At 38.9% G+C, this 4,528-nt stretch overlaps 1 long non-coding RNA gene across 1 annotated transcript in view; it reads right to left on the bottom strand.

Moving 5' to 3' along the window:
- Positions 1 to 1,831: 1,831 nt before the first annotated feature.
- LOC107835590 (uncharacterized) overlaps positions 1,832 to 4,528 on the bottom strand; it is a 10,656-nt gene continuing 7,959 nt past the window's right edge. The window contains exons 2-3 of the long non-coding RNA XR_001661392.1: positions 2,330 to 2,478; positions 1,832 to 2,201 (exon numbers count right to left, since the gene is read on the bottom strand). This is a non-coding gene — a long non-coding RNA (uncharacterized LOC107835590). The remainder of the gene's footprint in view (positions 2,202 to 2,329; positions 2,479 to 4,528) is intronic.

Genomic DNA, 4,528 nt, shown 5'->3' on the forward strand with positions numbered 1-4,528 from the left:
TGTGCTAAAGGGGCGGTTAGTTCTGGATTGCATTTGACCATTCAGGTCAAAATTGGTTGCATACTGATAAACCTGAACTGGACAATGTTCTAATGTGAGCAAAGATTATATTACAAATAATATTTATTGAATCTTTTTTATCTATTTGAGAAAACATCGGAGGGAACGGACCAGTCAAATCTGGATTGAATTGTTCGACTTTAGTTAAAGATTTTTTTAAAAGACATTTTGAAATTTATCAGACTGTCATTCATTTGTTGCACTAAAAAAATATTCTTATGTTTTTCTTCAAAAATATTGCTAAAACCCTGTCATGCCAAGAGGCTGATATGAAATCATATTTTGCTCTGATGATACAAGATTTGAAACTTAGTTCAGGATTTTTTTCCCCCTTAACTTTTAAGTCAGAATGAGATCTACTAGCATATGTCTTTTTTCAAATTTTGCTTGAAGACCTGATCCAAAATTTTGTTCAAAAATGTTAAGCTCACAGGGTTCTTTGTATACCAGCTCACCGTGTTAGGAGATGCCAAACAAGCTGAAAAAAAAAGAAAAGAAAAATCCCATTAAAGCTGACAGAGTCTGAAATCATGAAGGAAAAGGCCAACTCAAATGCTGCAATGGCTTATTATGCTCCTATTTTGTGCAGCTGTCTTTTGCTTAACTTGTTTTAAATGAAGAAACACCACAGCCTTTATAACACCCCTTTCTTTACATTACAGAAACATTCACTCAGCAGTGCAGTTTACAGCTTACGGAAGATCGAATTGCATGTTTTACCTTTAAAGATGCAAATAAATGTACAGCCCTATTGTTGTTCTTTTTGGAGTCTCTTTTTGGAGTCTCTCTCTATATAGTGTTGCTACAGCCCAGCAGCCTCTCCTGCTCGTGGACTTGGCAGATGTTTTACACCACATGCCCTTTCTGATGCAACCCCACCGATTATCCCCAGAAAGAGAGGGAGAGGGATTCAAAACGGGAGGGAACCTCTGGGTCTGCGGCCAACCTGCTCCGTTCCCGGAGCCGAGGTGGCTACAATATTATCAATTAGGCTATTCTCTCACTCTGGAGAGATAAAAGGTCAGAACAGATTTTGCTTTTAGTTTTCACTTCTATTTCCCTGGGTTTAGATGGAGCCCTCTGTTTCTCTTTATCTGTTTGGGTCAACTCTTTTCTCGTGTGCTTACCTTGTGCAACATCAACCGTTCTTCTTCAGCTCTTCATTTCTTGTTCTCCCTGAGTTGCTTCACCTTGACTTGCTCTTTGTACTAATAATTGGCCCCTTTCTGTGTATATGCTCCCCTGTTTTTCTCTTTTTTTCTCATGTTGACCATCACTTTGTGTCCTGGTGGTTATTTCCTCTCTTTGTCCTCTACAGTCTGTTAGAGTGTTTATTTTTATTTTTTCTGTATCAGGGTTCGATTAATCGACAAAATATCAATCTGCTTTATAGGATAAATGAACAAGGTTTGCAAGCCATCCTTGTTAGTAATATTTTTACTATTTCAAAAAGGTAAAAACACAGAGGACCTAAAATCACTTAAATACAGGAGTTCTAATATGCAATGTTGTGTCTCTATCGTTCATGAGCATTGAAATTAAAATGATATTCAATTGTGAAATCAGGTAAAAAAATAAAAAATAAAAAACATAGAGCACAAAATTATGTCCCATTATAATGAACTGAGTACTAACAACAATGACTAGTGATCACATGAGCACTAAGTTAATATTTTGGGGTTGTTTAGTATCAAAACAAAAAATAACCCCCACACACATCCTTTTTATTTATTTGTTTATTTATTTATTTTTGACCAAAATAGCCAACATCAGTAAAATATTACTCATTTCTAATTAGATACACGTTTTTACCATCCTGTGTTTAACTTTATAAAAAAAAAAAGAAGTTCTACTTTTAAAACTGCAGAAAACTCTCTCATTATTTAGGTTCTCTCCGTCCTAATTTCTGTCCCCAGACTGAGTGAACAGGCTTTAATCACTTCGACTTGGACCCGACACTAAACAACTAACTCCTCCAGGAGGTGTTCCTCAGTTGCAGCACCAAATTCACTAAAAATAAAACTGGAAACCATCAAAAGTCAATCAGAAGGTTGACTGTATGCGTGTCGTGAAGTCTTCCAAGGCTGCACCGACGAGAAAGGATGCAGGCTTGAGACACCATCCGGAGGACCAAAGCGGTACTGCAGCCAGTGAGGGGTGGCGGGAGGTGGGGGGGAGGAAAGAAAAAAAAAGATGAGTAGGAGTTGAATTTGTGTTTTTACCTCATCCATCTGCAGGAAGCTGCTCCCTGAATCACTACAGCAGTCACCAGATGGAGCTGCGCGGGCAGGTTTGATCCATGCGATGCCTCGTGCGGGCAGGAGGAAGAAGGAAGTGCAGGGGGTTGTCTCGCATCAGCGTAATCATCATCAGTCTTGTGTCTGACGTGCGGACAGCTGACTGATGGCGCCTGTAAATCTAGCACAATAGAAAAAGGGGCTATTATATATGCTGTGGAGGAGAGTGATGTGTTGCACTTCAAAATCCAGAGAGCCGCAGGGGCGACAATGCCCAGAGTTTTCTAATGGAATAAGCCACATCAACACTATTCAGTAGTTTCTGTGCCAAGCGAATTCGACGCGTTAGATGAGACGTTCAGCCATTTTATCTTAGTAATGAAGAGAGCTATAATTAATTTGTTAATTTTATTTCATTTTTTCTCGGAGAAGTTAAATACTCAACTGAGATGTTGGTTAAACTACTGAAGATCTTATGTTGTGTCACATCAAAACAACAAGCTTCACTGCATTTTTCAACCTCTCTCAGGTTTTCTGCCACAAATGTTCTGTATTTCGCTACATCAATCCACCCAGATTCCCAAGGATGGTGCTACCATCATGCTTCGCCATGGAGTGTTAGATTTCTGCAAAACAAGTAACGTGTTCTGTGTGAGGCTTTCTTCTTGCCGTTCTCTCATTAGTTTTGCTACGACTTTAGATGCTCGGTATTTCGAAGCATAGCCAACAGGGAACTAAAGGATTTGCTCACTTCCTCTGTTAACAAATGTTAAAACTACAACCTGGGCAGGATACAGCTCTAAAATTGTGCAGAAAATCAACGCCATAGTCCATAACGCCACCTCATGTTCATTTATTGGCCCAGTTTCCAGACCGAACGCAGCGCCGATGATCCAGTCAAATTTGCAGTACCGCAATTCCGCCACACTTTGCGCTATGTGAACAGTGAACGAAAGGGGAGACGCTACGCTTTCCAGCCGATATGGAGTTAATACGGTAATTTCACCCCTGCCGTAGCAGAGAGTGAAGTTAATCTGACAGGAACTCTTTTAATAGACGATAAATCGCAAGAATAATTTGCTAGATATTGAAAGTTTCAGTTGTTGTAGACAAATGGGCAAATATATATTTACTCACAGGAAATGCTTACAATTAAAATAAACAAAAATATCCAGGAACTTTGATCATAAAGGCTTCAATTCAAATATGAGAAATACAGCTCAATGGTAGAAATCCCAGATGGAGCACAGAAAGGAGATGAGAATCGAGTGGAAAAGCATAGGAAGGCGACGGCCAAGCTAATTTGATTTAGGAGTTTTTTTTTTTTTAAAGTGGACTGAAATCCATAGCATACTACACTTTTTCAAAGTTTATCTTTTGTCAAACATCTTAAAAGCCCTGTTACCCTTACCCTACATGTATATGTGCTGCAATGTGTTAGTTTATCATATAAAATCCAAATAAAATACATTGAAGTCTGTATTTAACAGAGAGAGGGAGAGAAACGCTGCTGATTCCCACATGTGTTCATTAAGGAATTATACGCCCTACAAAACTACTGTGTCAAACATGTGCTGCGCTGTGGATTCTGGTGTAAATAGTGCCATGATCTGATGAGATTCCCAGCAGCACGAGAACTTGGGACTTTTCCAGAGGCCCAGAGGTTTGCATTAGAGTGGGCGGCAGGCAGGGGAACAGAAAGACAAGAAAAGGGAAGAAAAAAAAAGGAACAGGAACAGCAGATGGAGCATCCTATTAGCAGTTGTCCTGTTTGTGTGGGCCAGCTGCCACTCTCTGGGTCTCTCTGTGGGCCTATCAGCTCCCCTGAGTCATCAGAGTAAACCCAGTTTCGTTTTGGGTTTGTTGTTGTGATGGCTCACTACGAGCATAAAATGCGCACGCACAAACCGGCGCGCTTGGTCATCAGACATAAGGGTTGAACCAAAGAAACCGAAAAGATGTAGATCTACAAATTGATTATATATATACAGGTGCTGGTCATAAAATTAGAATATTGTGATAAAGTTAATTATTTTCCATAATGTCATGATAAAAATTAAATTGTCATATATTTTAGATTCATTGCACACCAACTGAAATATTTCAGGTCTTTTATTGTTTTAATTTTGATGATTTTGGCAAACAGCTCATGAAAACCCAAAATCCCTGTCTCAAAAAAATTTGAATATTATGAAAAGTGTTAAGAGAGGAATAATTCTTGAACTTTAAAA

This window comes from Poecilia formosa, unplaced genomic scaffold, assembly GCF_000485575.1.
Source record: "Poecilia formosa unplaced genomic scaffold, Poecilia_formosa-5.1.2 Scaffold14, whole genome shotgun sequence".
NCBI classification, from domain to species: Eukaryota; Metazoa; Chordata; class Actinopteri; order Cyprinodontiformes; family Poeciliidae; genus Poecilia; species Poecilia formosa.